This window comes from Rhea americana, unplaced genomic scaffold (assembly GCF_003343005.1).
Source record: "Rhea americana isolate MKP2758 unplaced genomic scaffold, rheAme1 scaffold_181, whole genome shotgun sequence".
Lineage (NCBI taxonomy): Eukaryota > Metazoa > Chordata > Aves > Rheiformes > Rheidae > Rhea > Rhea americana.
The window spans coordinates 62,586-75,308 of NW_028185939.1; positions in this window are offsets into that span (position 1 = coordinate 62,586).

A 12,723-nucleotide genomic window follows, 5' to 3' on the forward strand; every position below is an offset into this window, starting at 1 on the left:
GCGGGCTGCCCCCGGCCGCGGCTCAGCGCCCCGAGCTTTTCCCCAGCTTCCTTTCTCTGTTTATTTTTCCAGGGACCTGCGGTTCAATTCCACGCTCGCAGCCCTTAAACGACACAGCTGGCTTTTTTTAATTAACTCCTAATAAGCAAAGACAAAAAAAAGTCATGTTTCGACGTGCTGCAATATGCAACACGCTGTGCTTGCACCGCGGGTCCCGAAACGCGGCGAGGAAACGTGTTATACTGCTTCTGATTTGTTCTTAATCTTGCCCGGTTTAATACAGCAGAGGTAATATTCACGCCGCGCCACCTGCTACACAGCGGCAGGCAACACACGCCGTCCGCGGACTTAACCCCAGCGTCAGGCTCTGCGGTTTTATAAAAGCAGTTTTTACATGTTGTTTTTACTGGGGCTTTGAAAATCTGATTAATTCTTTTTTCTTTTTTTTCTGTTTTAGCAGGAGTTACAACAGAAAGCCCCGCATGCCTTTGTCGGAGGAATGAGAAGCTTCCCGAGTTAAATAATCCTTGGGATGCGAGATAAATAAAGTCGGAACCTTGCCAACGCAGGGAAAATTAAATCACCCGGCGCAGAGGGTCCTCGGCGGAGGGCAGCGCTCTGCCCCGGCGCGCGGCACGGCGCGGCCTCGCTCCAGCGACCGCGGCTGCCGCGGGCTCCCCGCAGCCCCGCTCCGCTCCCCGGCCGCTCTCCAGCGCTGTTCGCAGAGGTTTCMCTTGCCACTGGCTTCCCGGTGGCTAATTTAACKCCGGCCGCTCGGCAGAGCCCYGCGTTAGCAACGGGGCGAACGCGGYCGCRGCGACGGCTGCAACGCAAAGCGCCGCCTGCAACCGCAGGGACGCCGCGGGCTCGGGGCTCCCGACCTCTCCGCCGCTTTCTGCACGTTAGCTCCYTAATTAAAGCCTTTAAAATTAAATCAGATGCATGGATTAACTCAGCTCACAATTAAACTGACAAACCAAAAGCTGTTTGCCGAAACCATTCAAGGCTTCAACACGGGAAAGAAACGAGATCTGGCTCCGYGACGCATCTGAAGAACGCCAGCTAAAATTATAACCTCCCGGCACGCTCGCCGTCGCCACCGGGGAAGCGTCTCCCCCCGACAGACATATGTTCCCCGTCGCGCTGCAGGGACGCCGGCGGCTGCGGTCCTGCCGCGCAGCGCCACGCCGCACGCGGACGCAACGTGCACAGACGCAAGAAGGCAGAAGAGAAGGCGGAGGCGAGGGGGAGCGGAGCGCGGGAGCTGCCAGACAGCGGCTCCGCGCGCTGCTGCTGCTGCTGCTCCCGCGGCCGCCGCGAAGCCTCCGGCCCCGGAGGCGCCGTCTGCAGCCGGAGCGCCCGGAGCTCAGCACCGCGGCGCCGGCCGTGCCGCTCCGGCAGGCGGGTATTCCCGCTCCGGTGCCGTTTCGGGAACGCGAGCGGCTGCCGCAGCTCCTGCAGGAGGAGGAGGAGGAGAAAAAAAAGAAAAAAGAAAAACCATTGCATTAGAGAATATACATCAAAAACGACCAAAGACGGCTGGGGCACTCGCGGAGCTAATTAGCGGCACTAACGGCTCTGCCGCAGGCTCGGGGCTGACGGCGCATCCGCGGAGCAAACGTCGTTACGCCGCGCCGTCACGTCGCCGGGGCGGTCGGCGCATCGGGCCGAGCCGGCGGCCGGCGAAGGCGGCGCCGGTGCCGCCGGCGCCCCGCGGCTCCCGCCAGTCCTTGCTTCTCCGGGCAGGAGCCGCGCTCCAGCTCAGCGGCGCGTCTCGCCGTAGCTACGGCTTACGCCGAATCGGCGCCCTCGCACGAGGCGCAGGACAGGACGAGGCCGCTCAGGTGATCTAGCGAGCGCTGAAACTAATCAGCTCACGTGGAAACTAATCATTTAATCGGAATTAAGCCAACCAGYGGGCCAGCTTCCCTTTGCAATTCCTACCGCCCTCCACCGCGGCGGGAGCACTGCTCTCTTCCAGCCCGGGAGGGTGGTTTTGCCAGCTGCCAGCTCAGTTTTTTAACAGAACAATAAAGCAGGAAATATTAGATATTTTAGGGGAAATTCAACGCCTCCTCCCCAGCAGCACAGCTGCCTCCTCGCCCGAGGCGGCCCCGGGGCAGCGCTGCCTTTCCCGCTGGGGAAAAGCCGCTGCGCTTTGGCAGATCCTTCCATTCCCTAGATAGAGAGTAAAAAAAAAAAAAAATCAAAAAAACCCACCCGCGGCAGCGGACGGACCCGCGAGCTGCAGGCAAACCTCGGTCGCTCCGCCGCCAAGCCCCGCGCTGCATTACTCACCCGCTCGATCTTTTTTTTTTCTACTTTGTAATAGAGCAGATATTTTTAAAAATATCCGTGCTCGCTTCTAAAGCGACAAAGGGGGCAGAGATGGCTCACGCAGATCCGTGCCAATACGGAGAATAAGTAACTTGGTGCTCAACGTATTTTTTTTCGTTTTCTTCATCAAGGACATACTGCACAGCAAAGCAGAACAGGGATCTTTACAGAGCATTTACTGCGATACCATTTTTCATCTACCGTGTACAGAGTGCCTGTCAATGCCGCAAGAAAGAAAAATAGCTCATCAATTAACRTCGTACAGAGACTTGTTTACTCTACCCCTGGGGGGAAATAAAACCTTGCATCAATTTTTATGCTAAAGAAGCCAGTCCCCATCAAGGTGTTCTGCTTTATTTAATGCTCCCGTTACGCCGACTCCCGGGGCGGCCGAGCCGTGCTGCCCRCAGCGTCGCCCCGGGCTTTGCACCCGCATCTTCAGCGCTTGCGGTTCGGCCTCGGCAGATCGCTGGATTTACCCCGTGCAAACCATGGGGCGGCCCCGTGCGCAAGGCTCGTCCCGCGCCCGCCTGAGCAGCCCTCGGGCATGGGAAGCAATCGGGAAGGATTAATTTTTCATGGCGTTTTACTTGGTCCGATCATTTTCCATTTAGCCTACGCCAGCCCGAACAATATTTCAAAGCGGTTTCTGAGCTACAAAGCCAGCCTTTTGCAAAGAGCCTCGCCTGACCTCAGTAAAATCTCCGCTACAAAAACATAACTTCCTTTAACCTAGTGAACTCACTTGGCCTGGATGAAGATGCCACTGAAACAGGCTCTCGAGCTCCGGCCACCAAGACCTCCGCGCTGAGCACGGTGCAGGCCWGCAGCCGCATCTGCAACGGCAGCCTGAGGCCCGGCCCGGTGGAAGCCAGGCTGGCTCGTCTCGGAGGGCTGGCACCTAAATGGAGGGAAACTTGCCCAAAGCTTCAGAGATCGTTTTGCGATCCAATTAACAAAGAAAAAAAAAATCAGGTCTGAATATCCAGCAGCAAAYATCCTAGCAGCACCTGGCAGTAACAGAGTACCTTCTGGAGACGACTTTGCAGGCAGCCTTGTTAAATAGCACTTCTCATCCCTAAAAACAATTCCCCAAAGATGTGACAAATTAATCTGTAGCTTTTTATTACAAACCCRCACAAACACACACATCCTTCACCTCCAGATGAAACGCCCGACAGCTCTAGAAAGCCGAGTTTTCTGCTTAGTGGGAGCATGTGTCACAGAATCAGTAAGGTYGGAAGGGACCCTGGAGATCATCTAGTCCAACCATCCCGCTCAGCAGGGTCACCTAGAGCATGGCAGACAGGGTTGCATCCAGGCRGGCCTTGGAGATCTCCGGAGAAGGAGACTCCACCACCTCTCTGGGCAACCTGGTCCAGTGCTCCGTCACTCTCGCAGGGAAGAAATTCCTCCTCGTGTGCAGGTGGAACTTCCCGTGCTTCAGTTTCTGCCCATGGCCTCTTGTCCTGTCACACGGGACAACCGAAAAGAGTTTGTCCCCGTCCCCTTGACACCCTCCCTTCAGGTCCTTGTCCACATTGATAAGGTCCCCCCTCAGTCTGCTCTCGCAGCCGTTCCTCCTAGGGCCGGTGCTCCAGCCCTCGGATCATCCTCGTAGCCCTGCACTGGACTCTCCCCAGTAGCTCCACGTCTCCCTTGTCCTGGGGAGCCCAGAACTGGACCCAGCACTCGAGACGAGGCCTCCCCAGGGCTGAGCAGAGGGGCAGGATCACCTCCCTCGACCTGCTGGCTCTTGGTCACTCCTCCCAGTGCAGCCCAGGASACCACCGGCCTTCCTGGCCACAAGGGCACATTGCTGGCGCGTGGCCAAGCTGAATCCTTCAGAGGAAGCATTTAGCGAAACAAACGCTGCCCCCGCGCCGCGTTGCACCCCTCCGGGATTTGGTCTCGCCCCTCGCCCGCTCCTCCTCTAAAAAAAGTCAACTTCAAAACCACCGTGCAAGCTCACCTCGCTGCTGAAAAGCTGCTGCCTTAAGTACAGACGTTCCCTAGGAAAAGTCAGATGAAAAGTTCCAGAAAATAGCAATTAGGTCTTAACGGCAGGGCCGCCGCGGAGCCGCGCAGCGCACGCGTCCCGCCGCTGCTCCGGCACGCGCCCTCGGCACGGCAGCGCGCCGAGAAAGCGCCGCAYGTGCGCTGCTTCCGAGGCACGAGGCCGGAACGATCCCAGACCAGTCAACGTCTTCCCCGGGAAGCCGCAGCTTTCCTCGCCCCGGGAGCGCGGCGCCGGGGCTGCGCCCGGGTCCGGCTGGCGGCCACGAGCCCGCGCAGGAGCTGCGCGAGGGTTTCTAAGGGCGTGCAAGTCAGCAGGAAAACATCTAATTACTCTGACGTTTGCTCAAGCCAGCTTCCTCCCACCGATGACACACGAGAGGATGCTGAGACACGGATCTCAGGAGAAGGAGCGTAATTAGGAAAACTTCCCGCTGCACTCTCCGCCGGGCTCCGAGGAGGAGGCACTTGGAAACCGTCTTGCAAATAAAACTGAACCAAACCCCACAGGCAGCTGCCTCGATTTTCTGTCCCACCAGGATCGGCCCTCGGGGGATGCAAACGCCAGCTGACGGCCCAGGAGCCGGGGTCCCCCCGGGAGCTTTGCCGCTGGCGCGGGGACCCTCGCCCCGGGCACCGGGCACCGCGAGCCGGCCGCGCTCTCGGGAGCGGCCCGACCCCACGTGCGCGTCGATCAGCAGGGAAAAACACGCGCCGTGCAGTAACGCTTGCTCGGGAACAAAGTTATTTTAGGCGCTGTCAAGCGCTTCTCACGTTAATTCGTGCCCGTTTACACACGCGGCATGTTAACGGGGTCGAGGAAGCTCTGCCTGAGCAAAACCCCGCAGCGAAGCGCRCGGGCACGTCGCAGCCCGGCGGCGGCCGCGCGGCGAGGTCCGTGCTGCTCCGCGGCACGCAAAGCCCGCTCGTCGGAAACGGAGCGCAGGCGCAGCGCCGGGGCGCTCGCCACCTAATTCCCCTTTTCTTTCCTCTTCCCCTGCACGCGCCTCCAGCAGGGAATTACACAACACGGATATATTTAAAAGCAAGGCGGCTTGGCGGAGCTGCGCTAATAACAACTTTAATGCCATAAAATGGTGCGTGTTATACAAGCTTTTCGCTTCGAGAAACCATTAGAGAGCCCGTTAGCGAGAGGGGAAAGTAGCTGAGCGGTTTCCATAGAGACGTCGGCGTAAGCAAGGCTGGAAAAGCAGAAGCCTCCCTTTCCCAAACGCGTCGCCGCGGCCAGGAGCGCCGCGGCTCGGCACCCTCCGAGCCGCCCGGCACGCCGACGCGCCGGGCCGCGGGGGCCGGGCTCGCCGCGGCGCCCGGAGGGCTGCTGGGGAAAGACGKTTTTTTACCGCCCAGCCGAACGCCTGAAAATGCAGCCTCGCTTCTGGGGCGAATCCCGAGGTTTTCCAAGCTTCGGCCCGGGGCCCCTCTCCGCAGGGAGCCGCGCGACACCGTTTCCCTCTGATCCTGCTCGAAGAGGCTTGTGCACCTGAGATCAGAGCGGAGCCACGTTCCCGCGTGCGGGTCCCTCGGGCAGCGCGGAGCCGCTGCCCCGGCCGGGAGCGCAGGCTGGAGGAAGGGGAGCGAGGCCGCTCGCCCCCCCGTCGGCTCCTCCTTGCCCGGGGACTCCTGCAGGTCGGGGCTCCCGGGGCCGCCTCCGGAGCCGGAGCAGCACCAGCTCCCAGCAGATCTTAGTTACAACCGGTGAAAGTAGTTTTTCCCAGACACGCGTAAACCCGAAACGTTCGCTGCTGGTTTTGAGAGGTTTTGCAACCCCTCAAGGTAACRACCTGGTGCTCAGCTAGGATTAAAAACACTCCGTGTCCCCATCAGGCCGGCGGAGCTGCCTGAGTCATACTGCTCGTCCGGAGAGGGCTCGCAGCGCCCTCCGGACCCCTCTCCCGCGGCGCCCGGCACGCCGGAGCGCTGCACGGCGCCCGGAGCGCCGCGGCCGCGCGGGACCCGCGTCCTCCCCGCCGCCCGCTCGGCGACGGCGCTCGCGCAATATTCACCTTCCTAACGGCAAAGCCGCTGCAGGTAAACAAGCACTCGATCCTTAAATTCCYGATTACCATAGCAACGAGTATCCCCCCCCCCGCGCCAGCCAAGGACGAGTGGACAACTGCTCAGACCCGCAACGCGCCGCCAGCGCTCTGGGTCTACGAACACGGTTCGGACGCACACGCGCGTGGGATGCTTTTTCTCGCGCGGGCACTCGCTGCTCGGGGCCCCGGCACGACGAGCGCCGGGCCAGGCTCGCCGCCGCCCGCCCCGGGGGCACCTCCGCGCTTCCTACCCCGCGCCCCTCGTCCGAGCCGCCTCCCCTCCGCGCCCGGGCAAAACGCCGGTTCCGCACGGCCCGGTTCGACGTGTTATCGCCAGTAAGAGAGGAACGCGCCGGGCCCCGCTGCTCCTCGCCCGGCGGGGAGGGAGGCCACCGCGGTCGCTGCTGCAAGCCCCGAGCCCTCGGCTCCGGCCTCCCCGCTCGCTCCCTCGCTCCCTCCCGCGACGCCCCCGTCCCCAAGGCATTCGGCAAGCTGAATAAAACAGAAGCCACCGAAGAGGCGAAGCCTGGAGCTTTTTTCGGGTGGGAAGGGACAAGCAGGCGCTGCAAAGCTGGCGACCGCGCGGCTCTAGCCGCGGGCGCCCGCGACGGATCTGYGGGATGCCATGGGCTCCGCGAGAGACGGCGCTGCGCGATGCGCCCGAGGCTCCCCCGAACCGCCAGCGCCTCTGCAAGGGGAGGCCTCGACCGCCGCGCGCGCGTCCGCGCCGCTGTGCAACTCGCCTGGAAAAAAAAAAAAAAACAGTTAACGGATTTCGAAATTAAGCCATTCTGGTCAGACGCCGAGGGGCCTCGGGAGCAAGGCGGCTTGTGTTCTCCATGCATGGAAATGAGCAGATTTGCTTCAGCCGCCCCGCGTGCAAATCGGCTGCGCTCCGCTCCAGCCCGGGGGGGGGGGAGCAGCCCCGGCGCCCCGTGCTCGCGCTCCCGCCAGCCAGACCCACGAGGTCCCGCGCTCCGGGACGGGGCTCGGCGTCCCCGAGGCCGGCCCGGCCTCTCGCTCCGGGAGCGACTCAAGAGCCTCTCTGCTTTGAGGACGTTAATCTTATTTCTTCTTGCCTTCCCTGCGGCACGGATGGAGCCCGCTGTCCATTACCAGCGGCACGCTCGTGCTTGCAGCGGGCCGGCGGGCCGCAGGACCGGCGCGCACGGAGGAGGTGCAAGAGCCAAAGGAACATGAATAAAATACCAGCAGCCGCRAGCAGGAGGGAGCCCATCCCGGGAGCAGGCAAACAGGGGCCAGCAGCGGCTGCAGGAAAGCTGCCGTCCTGGGAGCCAACRCATGAAGCGCGCGGACAGGCTAAAGGCGCGTTGCCCCGCGCAGCCTCGACGCTCCCCGAGCCCCGTGGCCGGCCCTGGCACCGCACGGGGAAAGCCAGCGTTGGGCTCGGCAGTGCAGGCGGTGCCGCGATCAACCTAAATCGACCTGATCTGAGCTTGCAGCAACCGCCCCGGATTTTGCATGGAAAGGCACGCTGGAATTAATTTCCTTCCATTTCTTTCTTCCGGCCGGAACAGACTGATCCATCACAAATTCGCCCCGCTAGTGCTCGATGCCAGCTGAGATGGAACCAGACCTCGGCTCGTGGCCACCCCRCGTCGGGCGCTTTGCTGGCAGAAGGTGCAACGCATTTACAAAAACTAAAAAAGTAAATCGAGCTGCAACAAATTTCCTAGGCAAAAATCTTATTACCTGCTACTGATACCAGCTCCAGAGAGGCGCAGSGGCTGCATGTAATCAAGAGTCCTTAAAGCACAGGTCACAAACGACAGCTTTTATTTACAGCGCTCTGCAACCGCTCCAGCGCGGACACCGACCGCGGCACAGCCGAGGCCGGAGCAGAGCGCTCCCGTTGGGAGCTCGCCCGGCTCGCCGCGGCCGCGGGGCCCCTGCTTAGTGCCCCTGGTTTATAAACCCCTTCTCCGAGGGACCTTTCTCCTTGGAGCTTCGGAAGCGTCCGGCTGAGAAAGCCGAGGCTGCAGYGTCCCTCGGCGCCGGCCTGACGGTCGGGCGAGCGCCGCGGGCGAGCGCGCCGCCGGGGCGGCTGCCTCCCGGCAATCTGCACCGGTACCCAAAACCCTCAGCTCGGCATCCCGCGGCAGCACAGAGCCGCACGAGAGCGCTGGCGCTTCGCCAGGGCAGAGCACTGATATTTCCCGAGGAGCTAAAAACGCTCCCGCAGTAAAAATCCATTCAAAAAAGGCTGAAGGGCTACRTGCTTCCAACCTGAGAAGTACACGGGTACCATTTTGATGCATTTTCTCCATAACAGAAACATCTTTATTCCCCTAATATCATGCCGTTTCATTTTCCAGATTTATTTAGAATAATATCATTTTTTTGTGTGAGAGTCTATTGCAAACAAACAACAAAACACGAGAGGTTCTCTGTAACATAAAATGATGGGAAGAGGGGGGAAAAAGGAAAAAAAAAGGGGGGGAAAAATAAAAAGAGTCCTGAGAGGCCATTAGGCATCGTAATGCCACATTAATTTTAAATGGATTTCTATTCATTTAGATTTGCTCGGGCACACATAACCCATTAGCCACAGCTCGGCGCGTACCTAATGGTTTGACACCCTGGAAAAATCAGCCGCTGACCCCCAAGCCCGCCGGGACCCCGAGGCATCCAGCCCCGCCGCAGCTCGGCGCCTCTTGCAACGGGCTCGGGCCGATTAATTAGCATCGCCCCGCACGCCGTCGCCAACGGGCTAGGTCGCTTCGGTCAGAAAATCCACCCCATCCCAAACCCTGGGATTATAGGGAAAAAAAAAAAAAAAAAAACTATGAGCTGCAAAGTGACAGTTTTATTATTGGAGATGCGGAAGTTAAGAACAGAACACGCTCCCGCAGCGCCCGTCCGTCGCTCCGGCGTCGTCCGCTCGGCGTTTCGGCCGCGGAGGGGCCAGCGACGCGGCTCCTGCCAACAGGATTAGCGGAAACGGAGACGGAGACGTACGGTCCAGAAAGGATTTACACGTGCAAAGAAGATTATTACTGCTCCACAAAGACGACAATACTAAGTTTCAGGGCACGCGTATGATCTCCTTTGCTGTGTAATCTGCCCRTTTCAAACATACGTACTACAGCAGCTCCGTTACAGAACTAAATTAACCCTAATTGGATTGCTTCTCAGTAGCAGTAGTTTCAGCACTCTAATCAATAAGTCACAGGATTTTAAGACTGCCCTTGGTATCAATCACTGCAGTCAGTAATAAAATGCTTTTCATTAAGAACAGCTGAAACACCGTGTCAGTAGCTTTGTGCAAAATTATGGCTCCGATTTAGCAACTTTACCAAGCCCTGTAACTCAGCCGGCTGTAACCCGTATGAGCGCTCTGTACCAAAAATCTATGCGCAGGAAAAGCTTTTTTTTTTTCTTTCTGAAAAGCTCTGAGCATTCCCTCATCTCTTTCACCAGCCACTGTACTACAAAGTTATTGCTCGTACACCAGCCGACAAGCAACTTAAGAGACACTGATCTCAGAAATCCTCCAAGAAAAAGGTCTGAGATACTACTGAGAAGAGTCCTGGGGGGAAAAAGAATAAATCAGAAGGCGTGCGAAGGAAAGCGCACGCTTCCCCCCGGACGAATTTCAACGCACCATGCTCACGCCGGGGATTAAGGACTCCGGGAAGCTGACGAGGTTGAATTTTCGCCTCTSTTCTGGATCAGAGGCGCAGCAACACTCAAAACCTTCACCTGCACTTGGGGAAAGGCTCTCGCGAGCTCTGAAACGAGTCGGGAGACGGAGCCGAAGCCGCCGCACCGCGGCGGGACGGAGCCGCGGGAGGCAACGGCGGTCGCTCGCAGACGGACCCCGAGCGCAGCTTTCCAACGAGTCACCCGCCGTTTCCAGGTCCCTCAYCCCCTTTAACCCCGGAGCCAGATTTCTCGCGCTGCTTCTCCCCCCGCGCGGCGACCCGAACGCGCCCGAGGGCTGAGCCTCCCCGCAGGAGGCCGCTTCGGGGTGGCAGATGGTTTGGGAGCCGCCAGCGAGGCACAGCGGGTCCCTAATCCTCGGGCCCGCGACCGCAGCCCGCCGCGCCGAAGGCCGCTGCTCCGGCAGCACGAGCTCCGAGGAGCGAGCGCGGCCTCGGCACGACGGCCTCTCCCTCTCCGCCCAGAGCTCCCTCGCCCCTCCGAAGCCTGCCAGCGGGTCTCTCCGACGGCATTTCCACAGGGGAACCCAACAGCAGCCCCGTTCCCCTTTTTCTCACGCCGCAAGCCCAGGGTGCACGCGGCAGCGCCGCAGCCCCTTCCACCGGGGCCGCCTGCGCCGTTCGGGAGGCCGCCGCGGCTCCRCGGCAGAGACACCACCCGCCGAACGGCGGCAGCCTCCCACCGCCCTGCTTTTCCCCGTCTCTCCACCCTGCGYATCTCCCCCGGGTTCCCGGCCCTGCTGTAAAACACTCCTACGTAGCAAAGGATGCTCTGCCCAGACGGCGGGATTGCGCTCCGGATCTTAACCGGGTTTCCAGCTCCAGAAAAACGAAGAGCGTGAGCTGTCTTCCCCGCCCGCCTCCTGCTCCAGGAGGTCTAGCAGGTTGCCGCCGTCTGCTGCGGCAAGGCCCCGGTGCTGCCCCGTGCCGGGGCGSGTCCCCCGGGCAGCCCCTTCCAGCGCCGCGGGCCGGGGCAGCCGCGCACGGCTCAGCACCCTTCGGAAGCGGGCTCAGCACCAGCCCCGGGCACCTAAGGGGACAGGAAGACGCCTCCAGCGACTCCGCTCCTCCCGCCCGGCTATCGCTTCAACTCAACTGCAGCTACCAACACRGTAAATTCTACAACATCCAATGGTTTTTTTACCTTCCTGCCATGAAATAGAGAAAACCTTCAAAGATTCAGGCTCCAGAGACACTAAAACTGTCCCCTCTTCAGCTCTTACAGGAGTGAAATACCATTTTTATTACCTTAGAGTCTCCTCGGTTTGGAGTACTACCCCTTAAAAATAAAATGAAACGGCACAGGCATCAGCAGGACGTTATTCTCCGCGAGCTTGCTCTCGCGGCGGGGAACGCACAGCCCCGGGCAGCGCTCACCCGAGGCTGCGCCGAGAAGGCGGCCGAGCGCCGGGCGCACCGAGGAGCGGGGCTCCCGGCTCGCTGYGCCGCCGGCGAGGCCCTTCCGTCGCCGCCAGCCAGGGCACGGCTATTCTTTCAGCTCAGAGAAGTCTCATCACAAACGTGCCCCCAGGAAAAGGGAGCAAAAGGCAAACGTGCTGCTATCTGCCCTGCCCGCAGCTGGGCCTTCTGCTGCAGATCCAGGGAGCCCAGAGGCTTGGAGCAGCTGCCTGGCTCCCAGGGATGGCTTCCCTTAGATAAAAGCAGAAATGTAAAGCACCTGGACACCCTCCAGTGCCGTTGCTCGTTTAGCAACGGCTCAGGGACAACCGCAGGACCCCAGCTCCTGGGGCTGCTCCCACGGAAACAGCAGTACCCGATCGCTGCTGCAGGTCCCCTGAGCCAGGGGTGCACAAGCATCGAGACACGAGCCCGGTTCCTCCAGCTGTCGCAGCGCCGGGTCCGCTCAAACTGCAAAAGCTGCCGAACGCTATCGTTGCTGGGCGCTGCCTCCCCCCGCCTGCTCGAGGGCTCGCACGCGTCTCCCCTAATGCAAGATCTCCCTCTTCTCTCGAGAGGGGCCAGCGAGCCGCCCCCATCTCACCCCTTCGCGGCTCAAAACGCCGGGGCCGCGGGCGCCCGCGCTGCAGCAGCGGCRCCCAGCCTTCCCCTCGCTGCAGAAAGGGAGCTGGGTTTGCACATCTCGCTGGGGCRACGAGTCCTGGACAACAGATAGCACGATGCTGCTAGGTTTGGGGGTTTGTTTTGTTTTGTTTTTTWAAAAAAACCCAGCAACTCTCATCCTGAAACACACAGTCTCCACAGCCCTCAAATGACAGGATCTATGAGCAGAAGCAAAGCAGCTCTGAGAGGCAGGAGACAGCGTTCTCCATTTCCTAAGCACACGGAAGTCCCTCTGTTCCATCTTCTCAGTTTGTCAGAACTTTTCCCCACATTTTGTGTTTTCATTTCACATCTCAGATGAGAAAAGGATTCTGCTTTTGTTGACAGCCGGGYTTTGCACATCACTACAGTCTGGCGCCACGCACCAGTATCACAACACTGCAAAGTTTTGCTTGCAAGATGTTTCACAGAGATTTTGTTTTATGTCTTTTTTTTTTTTTTAGACTGAAAAGAATTAAAACTACTAGTGGAAATATTTTAACCAGTCATCTTCTCAGTCTGTCAGAACTTATTCCCACATTTTGTGTTTTCATTTCACATCTCAGATG